This window comes from Onychomys torridus, chromosome 13 (assembly GCF_903995425.1).
Source record: "Onychomys torridus chromosome 13, mOncTor1.1, whole genome shotgun sequence".
Taxonomy (NCBI): Eukaryota; Metazoa; Chordata; class Mammalia; order Rodentia; family Cricetidae; genus Onychomys; species Onychomys torridus.
In genome coordinates, this window is record NC_050455.1 from 4,618,646 (window position 1) to 4,633,422 (window position 14,777).

A 14,777-nucleotide genomic window follows, 5' to 3' on the forward strand; every position below is an offset into this window, starting at 1 on the left:
CTCTGAGGCCTATGACATTAGTAAAGAAACATCAGATGTGCCAGGCATCAGCTTCCATCTTTGTCCTACCCTACCAGTGGTCCTTATCTCCTGCAGCCATGGTAAGCTCAATGGTGAGCTAGCAGCACTTAGGTGGCACATCACAGACAGGAGGTAAACAAGTGACATGCATTTCACTTCATTGACATCCATATCCAAGGACACATACACAATGGAGCACCGTGTGGGAAACAGAGTTCCTGATGACCTATCAGAAAGTGTTGAGGTTGGTTGGGTACCCAGAATTTCCAGTGCTGTACTGTGTGGTTCAGAAAACACTCCTTGGGGTCATATATCCATAAAATGCCTGGCATGGATCTATCAGGCATTTCAGCCCCAATAAAAGCATGTTTCCTTATTTTCCTCTCTAGGACTACTATGTATTCAAAACAATAGCAACAACAAAGGCCAACCAAACAGTGCTAGCCCCTAGCTCTGCCTTTGACTGCAAACAGTCTCTTCACTGGAAAATCTGATGTGCTTTTTGCTAAATAATTAAAGACTATAAGTTATCACCCAGAGAAAAAGGTCCTTCCACATTGGGAGTTTAAAAGCTCTTACATTTTAGCACATTCTCTAAATTATACATGATCTTGGAAGAGATGTTATCTCCAGGAATATAAAATATTATAAAATAATGGAAAATGGAAAAATCAAACACAGCGATTGTGTGCTAGATTGTCAGATGCCTAGCTCAAACCCCATCGGTCCTTCGCACTGCCAGGACAGTAAGTTGACTGTGGAAGTCAGGGGAAAGCTGTTTCCAAAGCAGCTGCTGCCCCTCTCCTCCTCCTTCTTCCCAATCAAAGCTGGACATGGGACTCAAACTCAAGCAGCTGTCTTTTCCTACTTGAAGATGCCAGTTATGAACCAGATACTGAAGCTCCAAGAAAAAGCCTTGGTCTTTGAAGACCCACAGTACTCCTAAACCAGCTCTGGATCATTTACCTCTGCAGTTCTCACCCAGGTGAGGTAAAGAAACTTCATTACCTTAAATACAGAAATCTTGGGATTTTCTGTTACAGGAAACTATTTCCCCTATGAATTTATCTACTTTCAGTCTTAGATGCCAAACGCGTCCATCAGCCCTGGCTGCTGTGACAATATACTAACCGAACAATTTAAAAGAAGCAAAGATTCATTCTGAGTCAATTTATTCAGAGGCTACTTGGCAGAATGTGTGATGAAGAAATAAGGGAGATTGGGGGGGAGTGGGGGAGAGAGAGAGAAGGGGAGGGAGGGAGGGAGGGAGGGAGGGAGAGAGAGAGAGAGAGAGAGAGAGAGAGAGAGAGAGAGAGAGAGAGAGAGAAAGAAAGAAAGAAAGAAAGAAAGAAAGAAAGAAAGAAAGAAAGAAAGAAAGAAAGAAAGGGAAAGTCAAGGCCTAGGACAGGACACAGACCCAAGGACACACCCTTATGACCCACTTCCTTCAGCTAACTAACCCCTACCTCCTAAATTTTCCTAAAATAGCGCCACTATCTGAAGACCAAAGTACCGACAAGCCTCTTTTGGGTGGGGCAGAAAAGGTCAGAGGCTCTTTATGTTCAAACCACAGAAAGAAGACATCTGTGCCTACTGGTCAAATCTACTTTTATAAGTTGAAACCCCCACTTGGTGTAAATGGATTTTCAAATTGTATGGCTGATAGGAAAAATACCTCAGGTAGTCGTTCTCACAACACCAACATTATTACCTAACTAAAAACACAGCTAATACTAAACTCATTTGTACCCTAGTCAACATGGAAATAGGCTGCTGGGGAGGTTCATGGAAGTGTTTGGTCTCTTAACCTTCTCATTTGGTAGTGGAGAAAATATTGACCTACCTCATGAGCACAGATAGAGGATTGACCAATTAACAATTGTCAATCACCATGAAAATATAAATTGAAGAAGCAATAAGACTTTCCATTAAACTATTAATAACCTTGCCAGTAATTTCTTCCTTCGCTGGAGAAAATTTACATTTGATGAGCACCCAAGGCTCAAGGCATAATAAGAGCAAGAGTTAAATGAAACTAAGCCTTGAGACACTCTGACATTTCAAAGCGGCGCTGACATCAAATGTCCTATCGTGGTCAACATATTTCGAGTGTGTAGAGAAACTCTGTGTGAGAATCCGCACTAGTTTTCCTATTTTAGAGACACTTCAGAGCTGACTCTGGCTGTCCTCAAATGCTGCCGCGACCTAACTCCCTTCCTAACAGCTATGCATAGACTCTACTGGACTCTGCGAGCTGCTCCACCAGACCAGCTAAGGGAAAGTAGCTTTTGTTAATCTTGTGGCCAGGGGCTGGCTCTGTGGAGCTGGCTTTGTGTATAGCTACAGCACTTTTTCTTTGCGTGCTGCCCTGCTGGAACTCATGAATGCTCTGAGTGTGCAACTTGCTATGACAGAATGCTACGGCTTATGAAATTGTTGTCTCTATGAGCTATCAGAATTTGAAGGCAGAGTCTTCTAAAACATCAGCAATTACCCCCCTGGAATGCCCTATCTAGCTCTACCACCCCACACCGGCTCCCCACCCATTCATTTCCCAATGATCCCTCTGGGTAGCCCTCACCTCTGATTTCTTCCAGAAAACCTGTCCTGCATACATTCACCAACCACCCTTCTTTGAACTAACCATTCATTTTAGCAATTCCACCTTTTAATGACACACTGCCACATTCAATATTAGAATTTTCAGGCGTGAGTGTTTTGTTCCCCTAGCGCAGTGTGAGCCTTAGCGTGGAGTTCATGACACATTTCTTTTGCACCCTCATAATGCTCAGCAAAACACACTGCCACATCCACATTAAATATGTTGCTTCAATATGTCAGGTGCACCACAAAAACAGCCAACTGTCTCCAGGAGCATTTGATGTACAAATGCATTTTGTTAGGTCTTATTCCCTAGGAAACAAATACAAGTCTCCTGTGTTGAAATGAACTCACCAAGCGCAGGTGATTTTCCAAAGCATTGGTCACTTGCACCTCCACTGCAGCCAGACCAATTCCAAGACACTTAGGCTTGTCTGCTGAACATGAAATATGAATATGTTAAACTGCACTAAATGAAGATTAATGTGTTCTAATTTTTGAGCTAATTCACAAAACTAGAGAGAGATCTTTTAAAGTCATTCTAGAAGATGTGTGGGGGAGAAATCCGTGCCAGTCAATAAGTAAAATATAAGCACAAAAGTTTTCAATGATACCTACCCACTGTGCATGAATATACATTCAATACACAGAGTATATTTATGTGAAAGACTAATGTTGGAGCTAGTTTAGTGTATTCTGTAGAATGAAGTTGTGAGTTCCAAAACTTTTTCCATAACAGAAACAGGGTTTCTTCTTTATTCCCCAAACATGACATTCTCTATTCTGCATAAAGCTCAATATGAAGATCTTCCTAAGAAAAACATCATACTCAGAACCTATTCTGACTCCTCTCTTGCCCCTTCCTACATCATCCAGGATGCATTAGTGCCTTTGGGGTTTACTTATTCATTGGCAATACTGGGGCTTGGACCTAGTGCCCCAGGCATGCTAGGCAAGAGCTCTACAGGGGAGCTATCACCCCAGCCCCCGCTTTTAACTTAAAAGGGGGAAATTTTTAAGGCAGAATACCAAATATTAAACTCATACCATCTTTTTCCGAACTCTTCAGGATTTGGGAAGATACTGAACTCTGGAATCTGACTCCCATGATTTATCTCATGGAACCATTATCATGTTTAATAATACCAGTAATACAAAAATGTTTCTCAGGCCCCTTCAAAGGCTGTGAAATAGGTGACTTTAGGAGCTTTTCATTAAAGTCCTCCCTTCATAGATGAAGAGATTTGATATGAAAACGTCCAGACATGTGTGGGAGTAGGGAGACAGAGTCAGCACCAACTGGCATGGGTGCTGTCCTGGACCATTTCCCAGAATGCACCTTCCACCCTCTGTGCTAACATCTCTGGGGGCCTTGAAAACACACACTACTTTTTACTTATTTTAACACTTTCAAGTTTTATTCCTTCATTTCTTCTTTAGAAGATTGCTAAGAATCAATTACAACCAAAATGATTACATTGATTTTTTTTAAGTTAATGGAATTTTTAATGAAAATAATACAAAGGAAGATGATGGGGAAATGGCAATGTGAAAGTCAGCCATAAAAGTGGCCTGTTAAGATTAACAAGGTGGTCACAGATCCCAAGCAATGAACAGTAAAATTAAATATGCCTGGTAATTTCTTTATTTTTTCTTTCTTTGTTCCTTTTCTTCTTTTTTTCCTTTCTTTCTTCTTTGTTTCTTTCTGAGAGTTTAGGGGGAGGAAGGGAGCAGTTCCTGGTCATAACTAATAATTCCCTAATAATAAGATTTCCCATAGAGATAGGCATTAGTGAAGAAGGAAAGGGAGATGAAGAAAGGGGGGACAGCGGAGGGGGATAGCGGGGGGTGGGCAGCAGAGGGGAGCCCACTGACCTAATCCTATGGGAGTGAAGAATAAATTTGCTGGGTTCCAGTGAGGCCAGTAAGCCCTAGCTGTGGAACCCCATCTCAAAGACCATTAGCAAACCTTATGAGCCATGCATCTGCCTTCTGCAAAGACAAGAGAGTGCCTTCCCAGGCGCTGAAGTCACTCCAGCTACAGAAGCCCTCCACAGAGTGCGCCTTCTTCTATCTAGAACCAAACTCTCAAGTCATAACCAGCCTCTGCATAGAAACGGGATATGGACTGTGGAGGTGCTTCACAAGCATGAGGCTGGGAGTTCAGATCCCACAGCATGTTCAAGAGCTGGGTAGGAGTAGTGGCCCACCACAATTCCAGCACGAGGGACACAGAGCCTGGAAGTCCCTAGAGCAAGTTGGGTAGCCAGACTCTCAGAAATGGGAGTGCCAGGTTCAGCCAGACGTCCCAGGTCAACATATAGGACAGACATTGAGGAAAATAGTGTCAACCTTGGGCCTTAACACACATGTGCATCCACATGCACATGGGTACCCATACATGTGAATATATACATATTCCATACATATTTGTGTGCAGAATTTAAGTTAACGATTTAAGAACTAGATCAGAAAAAGTTGCAAAACTAGAGACATCGTGGAAAAGAAACTCATGAAGGGAAAGCTAAACTGTGACTCAAAAAGAGAAAGAGGTGCCGAACATACCTTGGCTCTGGCCTAAGGACACACCTGGGACTCTGAACAGTTCTAGTCAGGAGAGAATCTCAGATTTCACACTGGCAAAGATGGCCACCACCACCCTAGCTTCAAAGCTATTCCCTTCACATTTCTGGTGTCAATTGCCAGAAATTGGAGTCTCACCAGGAGTGCAGAGTCCCAAGACTGTTTTTAAGTCTCTGCCTTGTTACCATGCCCACCGCTAGCCAATCAGTGCATCCCCAGCAGTCTTCCCCCTCACACATCCGTAGACTTGGCCCCACTCTCCCCACACCACTAACTGCAAGAGCTTCCTGTCTAGAATGCCTGCTCTGTCCCTTCTCCAGTCCATTCTGCTCTACGCAATACAGACCAAGGCAAACGTGTGTTCAGCTTCCAGCATTATAACCTGTCCCAGCTGCTTGCCACTCAGAACAATAATTACCAAACATCCTTACAGCTCTGAAGCTTACTATTCCAATCAAATCTTCCTGGAATGTAGACCAATTCCTGCCTTGACTGTGCAGATAACAGTAAACAGAGGACCTGTGCTAACTCAACTCCCATGTCCACCCACACCTAAGGGATGGCTGACATGCAAGGGACACAGGCTCAAGTGGCAGGTCTGTGCTTGGCTCTCTGTTACAAGGTCCAACTTCTCTTCATACTTCATTGCATTCATGAGCCGGCAGTACAAGCCCAAGGACCCCTACCACCTCACACCCGTGGGATCTTTCCATGCCACCCCCGTTAACTGTGTGAACAGCCACAGTGAAAGGAATTCAGATGTACCATTGCCAAGAGTAGCCCTGGAAGACATGAAGACTGTAGCTTAGTTTCTAGGGTAGGAAGTTACCTAGGAAGGGATGGCTGATTCACACCTCCTACCTCCCTCCTCCTCCTCCCCTTCCTGATCCTTTGTGGAATGTCAGTCACTGTGATGTGCTCTCCTGCACAGAGACCCAGACACTGAGGGCCCCAGGCAGGTCCCCATTCAGCAGTCCCGTGACTGAGCTCAGAGATGTTCCAACCCTGATCAGCACATATTTGCAACCTCTTAAATACCACCAAAAGAAATTCCTGGGCATCCTGCTCCCGGGGATTCCTTATCTCAGACACTCTGAGAGAATGTACAGCTAGCAGCTGGGTGGTGGTGGTGCACACCTTTATTACCAGCATTGGGGAGGCTGGCCTACAGAGCAAGATCCAGGACAGGCACCAAAACTACACAGAGAAACCCTGTCTCAAAAAACAAAACAAAACAAACAAATAAATAGATAAATAAATGCATGCATGCATGCATACATACATACATACATACATATATACATACATACACAGTTGGCACTGTAAGTAACAAAGTCTTGGAGTCTTTGTTAGGCAGCAACAAATAGCTAATACACCCGTGATCTCTCACTGGTTGCCTGTCACGTTCCTCTAACAAGGAGCTGCCCAGGCAATACTCTGCTGTTTCCGTTCTGTTATTCTCCTTTCTTCTCTTCTATCAGCAAGAAATGTCCTGGCCAGTCCTGCTTCCGCAACCCTTAAACACACACACACACACACACACACACACACACACACACACACACACACACACACACGGTCTACCTTAATAAGTCTTGCTCATCTGCAAAGACTCCATGAAGCCAGCTCCAAAGCTCCAGACTGTTCTCTGTCCTTCCTCTATACTGATCTTTCCACAGGTCCTGAGACCTGGGTTTTATGCCCCTACTGTGGCTCTCTGTGTTGTGGTTTTCTCATTACTGTAACTATTCTGGTTCAGTTTTAGAGGTTACCGTTCACACCCAGGGGGATCAGTGTGTTTAAGTGTCTGGACAAGTTGTCAGACAGCAATGGCAGGGTGAACACACGCAACAAAAGACCCCATCCTGTCACCAGGAAGCAAAAGCCAGGACAGAGCCATGAACTTACAACCCCCTGCCAGGGCATACCCCACTGATACAAGACTGCCCACTAAGCCCCACCTCCTCATTTCTTTAACCTCCTTCTTGTAGTTCTCCCTGGGGATTAGGCCTTTATGAGGACCATTACTGGAAACTTCAGATCAAAATTATAACAGTCAAATAAGAGGATCCTGATCAATGAAATTCTGATAAACACATACAGGAATTTGGGCAGGCATGCTACTGACTATACAAGTGTCCTGTATGCACAAGCAGGTACCCGACAACAGTACACAAAGCCCAACTACAGCCCTAATCCATTAGGATATTTGTATCCATGGGCCAGTGGTGAGCCTGGGTTCACAAGAGGAAAAGTATCATTGTTTTGCTGTTAGGAACTAACCACTGGGCTAAGGTATGTGCCCTAGAAGCTTGGAAAACGGGAAAGTAAAGTGATAGGGAGTGGGGGTATGAAGATACAGGGAAAGAAAACATTTTCAGAACAAGAAGGGCAAAAATAAACATATACCCACAATTCAAATGTTACCTTGTATGTAAAACTTAAAAGATTTCTTTTCGAAAGCATGATCATATAGGACATCAAATATGAAATATTAAGCAGACATGGCTTTCTGATAATAACTATAAAAATCTGGTAAAGAGAAAATACTTTTCATAGAAAATAAAATTAAGTATAAGAAATAGGTATATGATAGCTTTGACAGATTTCAAACACATTACAAAAGCAGGCTCAGGAGACTGGCAGCCTGATCAGTTAATTACAATGGGGAACATTTTCATAAATTAGACTATAGAAAGTTAAGTTTAAAGGCAGTCTGAGTAATAAAAATACACACTTTAAATAATTCATAAATTAAGTGGAAAATGTTTTATTGATACAACCAAAAATACAGCTTTGTGTGTGAAGGCACAGTACATTTTTTTCTAAAAGCATGAGTGTTTTCTAAAAGCATGTTGTTGTTTTCATATCATTTGAACTGTGTCTGTAAAATGTCTATGTTTTGGGAATGATGGAGAAGGCAAGGACTGGGAGCTGGTTGTAGTTTAATTTTCTGCTTTTGTAATCGACACCCCGCCCAGATATGACTAGCCACCCTCTATTCCAGTGTCCAGGGACCACACGAGAGGGCTGAGAACTCTAAGGGTTTTAAAACTGGTCCTTTCTCAAGAAAACCATATAAAATGAAGTTGCCTTTATCACCTAGAGAAAGAGATCCAAAAATGGACGTGTCTCCAGACCACTTGGAATTTTATTTAGAGAATCTGACTTTGAAGTGGGATTTTCTCAGGAACCAAGTGGAGGATTTCCTTGGACTGCCCATAACGTGCATCTCTCTGTCAGTTATGCATTTATGCAGCTCTTCAGCCTGCTCCTCCTTGTCCACATTTCTGTTCAGTCAACAAGGGAGCTAGCTACAAGGGTGTGCGGAGTAGAGGGTCAAGTCAAAGAGTTACATTTTTAAAAGGAAAAACTTGATGTAGTAGTAAGTTTAATCACGTATGATCCAAAGCACCTGTCAGCTGGGCATATTGTACATGCAAAACAACACACGTGTGCCACTGTTGTTGTTAAACAATGAAAGCCATGGGCTCATCGACCCCCTCAGTGCTCAGCAGAGGACAGGCACGAGCCCACATCAGTCCCCTCATACCGCCCCGATTGTGCCAGTTGGCCCATTCCTGAGCTGATCCTGTTAGTTTCCTGCCTTGACTTACTACTACGATTCTACATTCTAACAGCTAGCTAATCATGTGCCCAAAAATATCCCACACAATTACATTATAATTATATTGAAACAAATGTTTCCTTACCCCTTTCTTTTTCAGATATTCCCTACTGTTACGAATATATTTTTTAGCACTTCTAATGTGTGTTCAAAGAGTTCTACTCAATAATCTACCTACATTCATCCTACCATTCACCCAGGAGGCACGATCCCTTTAAACTTTGAGAAGCTCCAGTTGGAACAAAGAGGTGGGGAAAGGGTTCAGGGTTTGTGGAATAATCACTTCTAATCGATCAATTTCCCCTGAAGGTACAGCTGAAGGAAAGGAGAGGAGAGGCCCAGTCCTACGCCTTGAAGTTTAAAGAAACCTAGCCCTGAGGCGCAGGGTAGAAGAATTCCTGCTTTCCCCTCTAAGACCTATTAAGAGGTCACTGATCTCTGTGACACTACAGTCAGTCCCTGAAGACAGGCTCCCCAGACAGGCTTAGCACAAAGAGCAGGGTGTGGAAAGAGTCCACTTTTCATAGCAACCCACAGTCTAAGAAAGAAATAGATGTCAGTTCCAGCGTCTCCAGGGGAATGACCTTTAAACCAGAATCGAGTATGCTCAGGCAAAAATGTAGAAGTTTCACTGTCTTGTTTTATAGTGTGGATTTCACACCTAGAAGGGGCTACATGGGAAGAGAGCCTTTCTGTGCACATGGCCCTGACCTGCTTATAAGGTGGGCGGCACGGCCACAGAGGACATAGGAAATTGTGGGTCTCTTTTAATTCATCTTCCCACAAAAGACCCATGGCTCTCATGTCCCAAATACAGCTCTTGGTTTACAATTTTTACACATCTCCATAGGGACACGCTGACAGCTTTAATCACCAGCAATGGCCATCAAGGACATGCTAGAAGTTCTTAAAGATATTCTCCCATGGTTTGTGCTCTTGACATTTTATTTGTAAGTTTGGAGCAAATGAATCCTAAAACAAGACAATGAGATGACTAGATATTCATTCCCAATTACACAACGATAAGATTCTCAGTTACACAATGAAGGCAAAGCCATTTCATAAAACGTAACATTTTTGAACACACAGATTCATGAATTTTTTTCTGAAACTGTAATACTTTTTAAATACCATTTTTAAATACTGGGGTTAATCAGAGAACACATTAATATGAATACGGTTATAACTGATGAAGGAGCGTCCAGCTAGGTTTTCTTGTTAAAGCTAACTGACTGCACCTCATGCTTCCCATTCAGCTAATACGACCTTCTGGAGTGTTTTGCTTGCTCTCAGTATCAAGTCACCCACAGCTGAGGAAAAGCAGGCTGACAGGATGAATACCTAGTAAGAATGACACAGAAACGCAGAACACAATGGATGTTTTCCTAAGCTAGCCTTGGTGCATGTGGGCTATTTGATTTTAATAAAGCTAACATATGTAATGTATCATCAGATACAGTAAGAAAACAAGATTCATCTCCCTGGCCCCTTCTAAGCCCCAGTTACATTATATGCAATCATTCTAAGAGCTTTAAGGACAAAGGGAATCTCTTATGGTTTAGTGTCTATGTTAAAGTAGTGAATTTCACAAGCATGTTAACACAAGAATGGCAAACAAAGAACCTCAGCTCTTAAAAAAATAAATAAACAAACAAAAAAGGCCAACAAGATGGTTCAGCAGGTATAGAGGCTTGTAGGGGACCTGACACCTGAATTCAAGCCCAAGAACACACACAGTGAAATCGAAGACTCAACTTCCCCAAATCTCCTATGACCTCCACACATGTGGTGACGTGGCACCACAGCCCCAACAAATACACGCATAAAAAAAATCATAATTCTTTTTAATCTGCTGTAGCAAACAAGATCAGTGCTGAAATAACTGATATAACTAAAAACAAATGTTTACAGCAGGTAAAAGTGAACGGACTCCCCAAGACCGGAGAAAGAAGTTCACTGCTAGCTATCTAGAATTCAATTACAGGGGGTTACTCATTTTTGGCAAATGCATAGCAGAAATAGTCAGCACCCTGGTGGATGAAGATACTCACACCTTGGCCTGCACCACTGTCTCCTACTCGAGAGCAGCAGAGACCAGAGTTTTCACAATGTGAAGCATGCGACAGACAAGTGTTTTGAAGGTCATAGGGTACATTATTCCAGGTTAGAGCTCATAGTCTGAATATTTAGCTTCCAATCACAGAAGACACTGTTCATTCGAGGGATGGAGGAGGTAGGTTAGTGGGCAAAGTGCCTGCCACACAGGACTTTCTGTTCACAGAATTCATGTGAAAAAGCCAGGAGCCATGATCCACCTTGTAACTCCAGCACTGGAAAAGCAGAGACACTGACCGCTGACAGCTTAGTCTCCCTGGTTACTTCCACGCCAATGAGGGACCCTGTCTCCAAATACTGTCTCAAAACCAAGGTGAATGAAATTCCAGCTGAGATTTCCCTCTGGTACCCACATGCATACATGCATACATGCTCATACATACACATGCACCTCCACACAACAAAAAACAATAAATTTTTAAAAAGTCATTCTAGTACAAATCTTCCTGAGAGCAAGATAACTCTGACTCCAGTTCTGGCTTAATATTTCTATCCCTTGTGCCTCTTCTCATAATGGTAGTCAGTTCTCTCCAGAGATATGGACATGGGGACCACCTTATTTAATTATTTTAATTTTAACTAATTGAATTCAGGTCTCAGATATTTTACAACTGACTCCAAAAGTTCTGTGCAAGAAAACTGCAAGGTACTTGTGGTCAAACACAGGTAATCAAGAAGAAACTGGCCAGCCCCACCCTGCACTCCTAGAAGGTTTCCAGCTTCTGTGTGGAAGAGGAGGGAGGAGGAGACACGTCCATCGGGCAGGTCCACAGCCGGCCGGACAGCACTGACAGTGACGCCGCTACACCACTGTGGACAAGAGCGCTGCCCGCGACCTGCCGTCACTGCCCTTTGGTGGTTTCTGAAGCGTCTTGTAGTCTCAGGTCTAACAATGATGAAACAACCAAGGCTGGGAGTCTAAAGCTGCAAATTACTGTAGCCTATTTTTATTTCATCTTTATGTCACTTTCCCATTTCTGTCTCTGTACATGCTATACAACATATTAACTTTTTGTCAAAAAGGTTTAAAAAGCACTGATCACCGCACTGAGATGCACATGCCAAGGGGATCTATCCCCAAGGTACAGATATTTCAGAAAGTATGTGGCTAGGCTAGCAGTTTGGGAATACTTTAGGTAGAATGCCACAAATTCATCTAAGAAAAGGGAAGTTAAAATAAAACTTATACTACCTTAATACAATTAGAATAGATATAATTAATGTTATATAAATGATTAATAAAAACATAATGGAGTAATATAGATTTAATATGGATATATGCAAATAAACATATAATGCCTCATATTTAATTAATATGAACTAAAATTTTTAAACAGCATATTGATTCTGCATGGTTTACAGTAACTTAGGATTTTCTGAGAAAAGTGGCAAAAATGAGTTCTAAATGTGTCTTAACCAGTTTTACAAAGCCACACTTGCTCTCAGTGTCCTTCCTGCCAGCAGAACTAGATTCAGAAGAGGATCCACTGAGCATTTAATGCACCACAGCCACAGAACACCTGCAGACACATTTTCACTTTTAAAACATTCTCTTTGGGAAACAAACAAACAAACAAAAAGTTATCTTAATGTTCCATGTATCTGAAAATTTTCAATTCTCAAAAACTGTGAAAAGATTCTAGAAAGTTTAACTTTGGAAATAAAATCAAATGTACTTATACAACAGCCATGTGCCTGCTCAATTCATTCTCCTCAAAAACGTAAAGCAATGCTCAAATACTATTTGTTTAAAACAACTGATAGACATGAGGCTCACACCTATGATCCTAGCTAACTGGGAGGCTGAAGCGGAAGGCGCTCAAGTTGGAAGCAAGCCTTGGATATAACATGAAGATCCTGCCTCGACATTAATAATAGTAGTAGTGGTAATAATAATAATAACAACAACAAAAAAGTGGGTTGGAGACACAGCTCAGCAGTGTAACACTTACCTGAGACCTGAACATTCTGAGCTCAGAAAGGAAGAACTGAAGAAAGGGAGGAAAGAGGGAGAGAGGGAGGGAGGGAGGGGAGGAGGGAGGGAGGGAAGGAGGGATGGAGGGACTCTTGAGAGAGGGAGAATCAGTTTTCTCCAGGGATGAGTGGCCTGATGGGCTATCTAATCCAAAGTAGTCAGCCTTCAACATATATACCTCCAAGCAACAGCAAATGGACTCAGTAGACTGTACATATACACAAACACATATCACACTTATACACAGACACATACACACACATGCACACACACACACACATACATACCCATACAGACACATACACACACATGCACACACATACACACATACATACCCATACAGACACATGCACACACATATAAATACAGACACACACACACACACATGCACACACAAACACACATACATACCCACACAGACACATACACACACATGCACACACATACACACAAACAGACACATACACACAAACAGACACATACACACACATGCACACACATACAGACACATACACACACACACACACACACACACACACGTAATAGTAATTAACGAAAAAGTCATGAATCTGAAGACGGGAGGAGTTGGGAGGGCAGGAGGGTGAAAGTGATGTAAATACTGTAATCATGTGTGAATTTTTAAAAAAAGAAAGGAGAAAAGGAGAGGGGATGGAAAAAAAGGAGCTTCAAATCTGGCTAGAGCTTTATGAATCTGATTTGCAAACATGTTCTCAAAACTATCACCCTTCCTTTCATGTGAATTTCTACTTAGCAAACTACCAAAAGCACGGCAGACAGACGCTGGGTTAAGAACTAATACCATCTACTTGGCTTTTTCTGCATATGCACCCAAGCAATTCCTATTAATGATGGGAAAGAGCACTTAACAGACAACTTGAGTTTGCAAATTAGCAGGAGACGAGAGAGAACAGACGCAGAACAAGGAGAAGCCGTATTACCAAATGCACTTTACACATTTATCCGGTTAAGTGTAGCTTAGTCTCGATGATTTACAATGCTAGTTCCTACTCCGTTTTGTAAGCATAATAAAGTCCCGTAATCTCAGCCTTCCCCACAGCACCCTGCTATTAAATCTTTGTTGAGTAGTGTGATGAGACCCCTCTGGCTCACAGCCCTCCTCACCCCCTGAGGGAATTGGCAAGAAATGATAGGGTTTGTGGATTAGTACAATGAAAGGTTCTATGTGCTTCTCCTTCAGTAAATATATATTTTGATAATCTGTCTTCTGCATCAGAGTCCCAACAGCACTGGAGGGCTGATTCTCCTCCCTTCCCAGCCTCCAGGAAAACACAGCGAGGCGAGGGCCAGGCAGGTGGCTGCCGCCTATGGCTCCAGCTAAAGAGTGGGATTCAAGCTTGTCTTCACCTTTGCCCTTTTCCTTCAAGCAAGGGTGCTATGTAATTTACTTAGACATGCTGGATTACAGACTGGAAAGAAACAGTACCGTGAGCCAAAGAAGAGAAATCTCATCTGCATGGGTGCCACCTTGTCCCTGGCTATCTTTAGGGCTGTTCTGTCAAACTCTAAATCAAATCTTCTTCTCCAGAACAGTGTTGACATTCCAAAACATCTCTAAGATTCAGATCATCTCCCTCCATCCCTGCATCCTTTCCTGTACCACTGTCCATGAGTCTATGAGTCCTGCTAATTAAGCCTAGGCTAAACCAAGCCACAGTAGGGGTTCAGGCCAGGCTTAAATTAGCAGGACTATTCCAGGATTTCAAACCTTTGATATGGAATGACCAGTTTCCATCCACTAAGGCAGACGGGTCAAAGGATCTTCATCATCCCTCGGGACAAATGTCACCAAAGGAATAGGTGTAATGTCATCAA

The 14,777-nt window shown here is 42.6% G+C and overlaps 1 protein-coding gene across 4 annotated transcripts in view; it reads right to left on the reverse strand.

Annotated features, from left to right (window-relative positions):
- Znf521 (zinc finger protein 521) overlaps window positions 1-14,777 on the reverse strand; it is a 285,109-nt gene that overhangs the window by 228,844 nt on the left and 41,488 nt on the right. Inside the window, exon 1 of one of the 4 annotated variants that reach the window (XM_036205084.1) lies at window positions 14,671-14,718. The exons of the other annotated variants lie outside the window; for them this stretch is intronic. The gene's annotated coding sequence lies outside the window, so the exon portion shown is untranslated. Of the gene's footprint in view, window positions 1-14,670; window positions 14,719-14,777 lie in introns of those variants that run through there. 4 annotated transcript variants of the gene reach the window in all.